We start from the raw sequence: 9,797 nt of genomic DNA on the forward strand, positions 1-9,797 counted from the left end.
GGGGCAAGGGAATGTAAAGAAAACCCCAGTTTAACCCAGTGCTAACTAAAACATCACTCTCTGGTCCCTGGGCAATCTTGGCTCCAGGTGAATTTAATTTTCATGTCTAAATGACTCTTAAAGTCCCTCTGTGTTCCTGTTATTCATTGATTTCATTGTACTTTTGAACTCAAATAGCCATGCAAATATTAACTGCAAATGGATAAACAACCTGCCAAAAGGATCCTTGCCAACTTAAAATGGACCTAGACATCCAATTTCAGAAGCTGTTTCCTGACGGGAATACTATTTTAGTTGATGCCCACTTATTTAAAGGAGTTTGACTTTTGATAAATAATACCTTATAGAACCTCATGCAATTTTGCCCAATAAAAAGAACATTGTTGAAGGATTTTAAGTTGAGGGATTAGGGAATTCAGATTGATAAATTCTGTTTTCAGTGTTTCTGGGTAAACTAGAATCATTGTAAAATAATTAAGGACACACATTTTAGGATTACTCAGGGCACCTTGACACAGAACTACCTGTGGCAGAAGGGAAGCTTCCAGCATATAGAGAATATCTCTACATGCAGAACAATATTTTTAAGAAAGCATTTGGAAATGCTTTTTCATTACTTTTGGGCACATTCTGTGATTGGCTCCACAATGGAACTGCACCGCAATTTCAAAATGATAAAGATCAGAGTGGATGCCACCAGCTGTTTAATGGCTTCATGAAAAGAGTTTTTTAATTGCACTTAGTTATAGTTCACCTTAAGCAAGCAAGGCTGAGCTCATGGGGTCAAGGCAGCTGGTTTGCACATAGCTTTTTGTGTACATCTGATGAATGACATGGAAGTTGGTATAACAGCTTTTCCCTAAGTTACCAAAGGCCCTGCCAAACTTGCCCTCTTTCTCCCCTGACTCCAACTTTTTCCTATTCCCTTGCCAACGCTTGCTTGGATACTGGACCTTGTCCCAAAGCCACAAGGGAAATTGGAGTGGAAGAAGTTAAGGCTCGAGATAAGAAATAAAAATCTGGAAATATTCCCTTTCTATCAGAGTGAAATGCTGACCCTGAAGTGTCTGGGAGGAGGATGAGGTTTAGGGGGACAATTGCTTTCCAGTGCTGTGGTGCTTCTTAATTAAACGTCTCCCATTAACCAAGCCGGGGAGACATTTTTTTAATAAAGAGAATTAAAGTATTTGTTAAGCCCTTACTATAGGCTAAACTCTTTACTAAGTGTCACGGTAGCAGTGTGGCTTACTGGATAGACCATGGGCCTGGGAGTCAGAAGGGTTCTAATTTCAGCTCTGCTGCCTATCTACTCTGTGACCTTGGGCAAGTCATTTCATCTCTAGTGCCTCGTTTTCCTCATCTATAAAACGGGGATTGAGATTGTGAGCCTCTTGTGGGACATGCACTGTGTCCAACCTAATTAGCTTTTATCTGCCTGTCTACCTCTCCTCCCTTCTCTCTTTCTACCGCCCACCCCGCACGCTCCGCTCCTCTGCTGCCCACCTCCTCACCGTCCCTCGGTCTCGCCTATCCCGCCGTCGACCCCTGGGTCACGTCCTCCCGCGGTCCTGGAACGCCCTCCCTCCTCACCTCCGCCAAACTGATTCTCTTTCCCTCTTCAAAACCTTACTTAAAAATCACCTCCTCCAAGAGGCGTTCCCAGAAGCTCCTCTTCCCCCTCTACTCCCTCTGCCATCCCCCCTTTACCTCTCCGCAGCTAAAGCCTCATTTTCCCCTTTTCCCTCTGCTCCTCCACCTCTCCCTTCCCATCCCCACAGCACTGTACTTGTCCGCTCGACTGTATATATTTTCGTTACCCTATTTATTTTGTTAATGAATTGTACATCGCCTTGATTCTATTTAGATACCATTGTTTTTACGAGATGTTCTTCCCCTTGACGCTGTTTAGTGCCATTGTTCTTGTCTGTCCGTCTCCCCCGATTAGACTGTAAGCCCATCAAACGGCAGGGACTGTCTCTATCTGTTGCCGACTTGTTCATCCCAAGCGCTTAGTACAGTGCTCTGCACATAGTAAGCACTCAATAAATACTATTGAATGAATACTTTTGCAGTGCCTGGTACATAATAAGCACTTAACAAATACCATTAAGAAAATTGGTGGGGGGTGATAAGAGGCTGGTCTCAAGAACACACTGTACACTGTAAACTTGTTGCCTCTGGGCTGTAAACCTCTTGTGTGCAGAAAACGTTTCTACCGACTCTATTATATTGTTATCCTGTACTCTCTTAAGTGCTTAGTACAGTGCTCTGCACACAGTATATATATGTTGGTATTTGTTAAGCGCTTACTATGTGCAGAGCACTGTTCTAAGCGCTGGGGTAGATACAGGGTAGTCAGGTTGTCCCACGTGAGGCTCACAGTCTTCTTCCCCATTTTACAGATGAGGGAACTGAGGCACCGAGAAGTCAAGTGACTTGCCCAAAGTCACACAGCTGACAAGTGGCTGAGGCGGGATAGTGCTCAATAAATACGATTGACTGAATGAGTACAGACATTGGGGATTTTGTCCTGATTTAATGGTTCTTTAGCATTGACTGGAGGTGTAAGTGGGATTGTCTTGGCTGTTGATCTAGGGGAATATGCTTCTGCTACTGTTAGGTGGGGAATGAGTACCACACTAACATATTTATGCTGGACTATAAGCTCCTTGAGGACAGGGATCACATCTGTTAGTGCTCTTCACACAGTAAGTTTGCTCATTGAATACTATTTATGAATTGATTGAAAAATTTGTCAAATTCTCAAGACAAACAATTATTCAGTTGACCTGTGCAGAAAGACTTAAAAACACTTATTTTTGCTTTAACTTACCGAGTTTATGAATGAAGAAGAGTTGTTAGGTGCCTTAAAAAAAAGAAATCATACCTTTAAATTACCTGTTATAAATTATTTATTTGTATTAATGTCTGTACTGTCTAAACTGTAAGCTCGTTGCGGACAGGGAACGTGTCTGCTAATTCTGTTGTACTCTCCAAAAGCACTTAGTACAGTGCTCTGCACAGAGTAAGGGCTCAATAAATACCACTGAGTGATTGAATGGTAAATCAGATCTTTTAAAAGTGGAGCTAACATATAGATTTTCAGTCTGACAATTTATGAATTGTAATTTTCTTCATAGGTGATGAGGACTGCGATAGTAGCAAATCTCAAAAACAGCATAGGAGAGTGCTTCCCAAATAGATGATCACGAATAATGCATATTTAAATCATTCTGAATATTTGGAAGTTATGCAAATTCCATTAAGTAAATTGCTTCTAAAACGAGGTGTTTTGATAAAAACAGTAAATTATCTTTTTTATTACTGTAGGTAGTATTTAAGCTAACCACATGCAAATCTTCAATCTTCAAGATAAATTCAAAGTCTGAATGTATGTCATTATAAATTCTCATCTTCATAACATTAGGATTTCATGCCCTCAGCCGCAAGTATAATCTTCCCATCTTGGATTTTTTACTTCAATCTTACGATTAACTATGTGTTTTGAATTTACTTCTTTGCTTATATTCAATCCTTTTAGCAAGGTGGTCATTTTGGGGAGCTGGAACATGGTTTTGATTGTTCATTAGTATCTTCAGATTGGTGAATTAGTTCTGATAATGGTGATAATCAAACAATACAGTAATTATTATCATTGTGATGATGACTGCACATGTAATTTCTGCAGTTTGGAGTTCCTTTGCAAATAAAGTGTTGGAATTTTACTGCTTATTTTTAAACTCTTCAGAGACTATTCACTTCAGGCACTAATCACATTCATTTTATGAGCAAGAATTTGACATGGTCAGTGAATGAGCTTTGCTCAGTAGACAAAGGCATTTGCAGGTTTAAGTGGCATTCCAGATAAAATCAGAATTTTTGAACTGAGAATGACTTTTCCGGTGGCTGGAATCATTGTTTGGGTTCAGAAACCAATATGTTTAATAACAGTGAGCACCTTATTGTAAATCCTGAAGTTTATCTCAGAAGGTAAATTATCTCTTGGGATTTTGGAAACGTTCTACCCCAGAGAGTAAAGAGCTCTGAGAAGCTGTTTGACGATGGTGGCTTAATCACCACTGCTCTCCTTTTCAGCAAGTCTGCACTTCCATCCCCTGCCTCATTCTTTGCATCGGCTTATTCTAGATGGTAAGCTCATATTGAGCAGGAAGCATGTCTACTGAATCTGTTGTTTTGTACTCTCCCAAGCTCTTACCACAATCCTGTGCACACAGTAAGCCCTCAATAAATATCATTGATTGATAGATGGATTGATTCATTTGTACTCACCCAAGCTGGTGATTCAGTCGAAGGACCATTTCTCTGGGGTTCAGGAGACCTAAATTCTAGTCCCCATTCTGCCTATAATTGGCTATCCGGGGCGAGGATCATTCATGAATTTCTCAGTCCCCTACTCATCTTCTCGCTTTTTTTCCCATGGTATTTAAGAACTTGCTATGTGCCTGGCAGGAAGTACTAAGTGCTGGGATAGATACAAGCTAATCAGGCTGTGCACAGTCCCTGTCCTACATCCCATTTTTCATATGAGGTAACTGAGGCACCTCTCCTATGAATCGACACCTTATCAGGGCAGGAGAGTTTCCATCCCCTGATGGAGCTTAGAGCTAACCAACATAGAGATACCCCTAGTGGAAAGGTCTAAGACGAAGTTTCAGATAAAGTTTATTCACCTGTTCTGGGCAGCAGAGGCATGGTAAAGAACCAAAGGTGGATGATCAAGTGATCAAAATACTAATCAAAGACAAAAGCAGAAACTCAGGTTTTTACTGCCCGGAAGAAGACAAAGGTAAACCACTTCCATATCTTTACCAAGAAAACTCTATGGATACACATACCAGAATGACTTCATGACAGAAGAGGGTGTGTCCATGAAGTCAATATGGCTCGGAAATGACTCGGCATTTGAAGAAAAACTGAGGCACAGAGAAGTTAAGTGATCTGTCCAAGGCCACCCAGCAGACAAAGGGTGGAGCCGGGATTAGAACCCAAGCCCTTCTGACTCCCATTAAGCCCTACACGAGATGTGGCAGGCAGGGATAAGAGATTGTAAATGGCATTACATTAACCATGAACATTATACTCAATACTGCGCAGGTTCTCGGTACTGAAGTTTCAGGACTGAGGCTTATCCATCTTTTCTCCTTCATCATCCTCCTCAACACTTAATATACTACTCTGCATCCCAATGAATCAGTAACATTTGTTGAATGCCTATGATGGACAAAACATTTGAGACAGTATGATAGAAATTGCTCTACCTGATCCCTGTCCTCAAGGAACTTATTGTTGATGGTCAATACTACTGATTGATTGATTATTCTTTACCTCTATCTTCCTGGTTAAAGATGGCAACATAGAATAAAAAAAATTTCTGAAAACCTCCACTATACTTTAGAAAGTTAAATGATTTTTTGGACTCTCTCATACTTGGGTCAGTGTTTGGTCCTGGAGATGATTTGATTCTGGTCCATTTGTTCAGACTCTATGATAACACAACTGGGCAGTGGCAGAACTGGGTTAAGAATAAGCATTACTTGATACAAATTTGATTTTGAAAATCACTTTGCCTGATGTATCTCACAGAAATGGAATGTGGTGTCCCTTCTATCTAATTGCTACTATTCAATCCTGTTCCATACTGAAACTCAGCAACATTAATTACCACTTCGGGGGGCTCCTTTGGAGGTATAGGTGAATGAGCTAGTGATCTCAATTTGATTTCTTTTAACTGAGATTTCAATAGTTCATACAATTCTATCATTTCCCTACACAGATTTGGAAGAAAAGATGATGGGGAGAGAGACTGAATCCCCCCTCTCCAACTCCTTATGAACAATAAAAGTGATTCTACCCAGTGCTGAAGCATTTTGGCAGTGGTGGTTCTCAAGGAATTTTCTGCCAACCCTGCCTTGTGTTTATCAACAAAGGGACTGTACGTACATTCTCTTTGTTCACAGACATCAAAATTTAGGTCTAGGCATATGAAACACAAGGATTTAATTTTCTGTAGAGGGAGGAGAAAAGCAGAAATGAATTGAAAGACATAAAATCAACAACATGACAACTAATTTAACGTGATTTTAATGGTGGGTTGGATGAAGAGGCATCCCCTGAAATTACCTTTATTCTGCTTGCATAAAGAACTGACTATTTTTAACTGGTGCTGAAATAAGCATAACTAATTTCAGAGCCAAGTATTACAGCAGTGAAATTGGCACATGCTCTGACTGCGTGTGATGCATAATCTAACAAATTTTCAAACACGCGCTCTGGAAACAATTAAAAGTAAGCAAGCAATTCTGATCAAATACTGTTGATGTTTTAAATTGCATTTTGGTCACCCACAACTACTCTCAAAAAATGTTCCTGGAAATTTTTGTGCCTGGAGCATAAAAGAAAGTTTCTGCTATCCCACCAAGTAAGAGTTTAATGCTTTGGATCATTAAGGAAGCATGCACATTAGGGCTAAAAAATAATCGTTTGGTTTATAGTCACTTGAGGCTACAGCTTGAATCAGACCTCAGCTGTGGTGTGTTAGAAGTGCATATAATGCAGTATAAATACAGTTTTGTCGATATGTCAATGACAGAAGCATATGCTGTACTATTAACTTCCAAAACAAATATGTGGAGCTTGTGCCAGTTTCTGAAAGACTAATACTATCACATTTGTGAAATGTAATTTGGGTCTCCATACAGACCTGAGAGATAAACAAACATGTTTTTTGTTTTCTAGCTCTGTAACACATCACACTGCATGCCTTCAGAAACATAGGGACATGGTGAGATCCATGTATGAGGAGAGATTTAGCAGAGCATTGTATAATCATTGGGATCATGCTTACATATGAATTTCCCTCACTACATTTAATTTGATTAGCTCAAAACCTAGTTTTTATGGATATGTAATATCTATTCCACCTCCAAATCTGATTATAATGCAACATTTTAATAGGAAGGTGAGGAAAGGGACATATTAGATTCCTTTAACTTCCTTTTATCAAACAAAAATTGAAATTAAATTCAATATGTAGAATATTAAACAAAGAATTATTCACTAGTTAACTTTACAGAGATATAATATTTTCAAAGACATTCAATGATGTGAAAGAGGAATTATAAACAACGAAAGAAGTTTCAAAAAACACTCAGCAGAGTAACTACTGGGAAGTATTTATTGAGTACTCATTAGTGAGTACTTATTAGTTTGGTGGTCAGGTGGAAAGAGCTTGGAGCTTGGAGTGAGAGGACCTGCCTTCTGAGCTAGGCTCTGCCACATGTCTGCTGTGCGACCTTGGGCATGCCACTTGAATTCTCTGGGTCTCAGTTACCTCATCTGTAAAATGGAGATTAAGACTGTGAGCCCTATGTGGAATATGGACTGTGTTCGATCTGATTATCTTATATCTACCCCAGAACTTAGTACGGTGACTGGCACTCAGTAGGTGCTTAATAAATACCATTAAAAAAATTCACTAGTTACAAACTACTAATTACAAACAAATAACATTTACAGAACCAATTATAGATATGGAAGAGGAATTTTAAACAATCAAGTTACAATAAGGTCTTAGTAGAGTGCTCAGGGCACAGTATACACTCAGTAAGTGTGAGCTCCATGTGGGAAACGAACTGCATCCTACCTGTTAATCTTGTACTGACCCCAGTGCTTAGTACATAGTAAGTGCTTAACATAGTAAGTGCTTAACAAGCATTCCAGGAGCGGATCCTGCCTGTGCCTCATCTGGAGTCAGTCAGTCAGTCAGTTGTATTTATGAGTGCTTACTATGTGCAGAGTACAGTGGAAAGAACATGGGGCTCAGAGTCAGAGGACTTGGGTCCTAATTCTGGCTATGTCAGTTGCTTACTGTGTGACCTTGGGCAAGTCACCTAACTTTTCTGTGCTTCAGTTTCCTCAACTGTAAAATGGGGATGCAGTACCCGTGCTCCCTCTAACTTAGGCTCTGAGCCTCATGTGGAACAGGGAATGTGAATGACTGACCTGGTTATCTTGTACTTAACCCAGTGCTTAGAATAATAGTAATAATAATAATAATAATGTTGGTATTTGTTAAGTGCTTACTATGTGTAGAGCACTGTTCTAAGCACTGGCATAGATACAGGGTAATCAGGTTGTCCCACGTGAGGCTCACAGTTAATCCCCATTTTACAGATGAGGTATCTGAGGCACAGAGAAGTTAAGTGACTTGCCCACAGTCACACAGCTGACAAATGGTAGAGCTGGGATTCGAATCCATGACCTCTGACTCCCAAACCTGGGCTGTTTCCACGGAGCCACGCTGCTTCTCTAAGAGTGTTTGACACATAGAGAGTGCTTAACCAATACTATGATAACAATAATAATAATGATGATAATAGTAATTATGGTATTTGTTAAGTGATTACTATGTGCCAGGCACTGTACTAAACACTGGGATAGATACAAGCCAATAGGGTTGGACACAGTCTCCATCCTACTTGGGGCTCACAGTCTTAATCCCCATTTTCTAGATTAGGGAAATGAGACCCAGAGGAGTGAAGTGAAATGCCCAAGATCACACAACAGACAAACGGTGAAGCAGGAATTAGAATCCAGGACTTCCTGACCTCACAGGCCCATGTTTTATCCATTTAGGCCAACCTGCTTCATACTAATAGCACCTGGGGGGTTTCCTTGTCTACTCTTTGATATCAGCAAAAGGGTTAAATTGATTAACCGTTTTTCTCCCGTTTCTCAGACATCCAGAAATCTTTCTTTCTTTCTCCAAAGACACGGAAGTTTCTCCCATCCTTTGTCTGGTCCCTGAGTATTTCAATACTTCCTCTTTGGCAGACTTTCAGAACTTCAGGCTCACCTTGACAAGAACTCCAAGGTTTAGAAGTTAACCTTTATAAAGTGCTTTAAAGATGAAAAGTACTACGTAAATTTGAAGTATTATTAAACAAACATTTGATCCAGGATTTGGACTCTTGAGGATTACAGGAAATGTGGAGAAACTCTCTGAGGGGGTTTAAGCCCTCTCTGTTTTCTTTTAGTGTGTGTAATTTTTTTCCCTGTCCTTTTCTGAACCATTGCAGATTTTAGAAATTCTGCATATCATGTTAAAAAAACGCAAAACTAGTTCCCCGAATGTTTCTCTGTTATTTGATCTCATTCTTTTCAATGTATAGAGCCTTATTGCAAATTGGTTTGAGCATGACTCATCATATACAATGTACCGTCTTCTGTACTAGCCCAAGGGTACCTGGCCAGCAGTGTCTCAGAAATATCACGTTCCATTACACCCGCAGAGAGTTTAGGCAAAATACCTTGCGATGACCTCATTGTTTTCATGCAGATGATCCACTGGGCTCTACGCTTCTCAGGTTATGTTTTGTGTTGCTTGACAGAGGGGTTTACGAATTCAGTGGTTTTCCTGTGGCTCCTTTTTCACAGATTACACAGTGACCACACCTCTCCGGTGACTCTTATTTTTCTTCCTATTCTGTGAATCAGAAGTTCACAGTGTGATGTGTTCCATTTAAGTGAGAGCGTTTCATCAGTTTTGACAACCAAGGTAATGCAGTCCATTATAAAATGCACGTGTCGTCTTTCATGTGTATGCGTTAATGGGCGTGTAATATGCAGCACAGATGATACTTTTAGCCTTTGCATCCTGGAGTGTCAATCTCGGGTTAAAATCTCCAGCAGAAAATGGGCTCGAGAAGGAATGATGGAAACACAGTAGTGCAAGTTTTCCAGTGAGGGCTAGTTCTTCCTTTCCGGACTGAACAAAA

The sequence above is a fragment of the Ornithorhynchus anatinus genome, chromosome 18 (assembly GCF_004115215.2).
Source record: "Ornithorhynchus anatinus isolate Pmale09 chromosome 18, mOrnAna1.pri.v4, whole genome shotgun sequence".
Lineage (NCBI taxonomy): Eukaryota > Metazoa > Chordata > Mammalia > Monotremata > Ornithorhynchidae > Ornithorhynchus > Ornithorhynchus anatinus.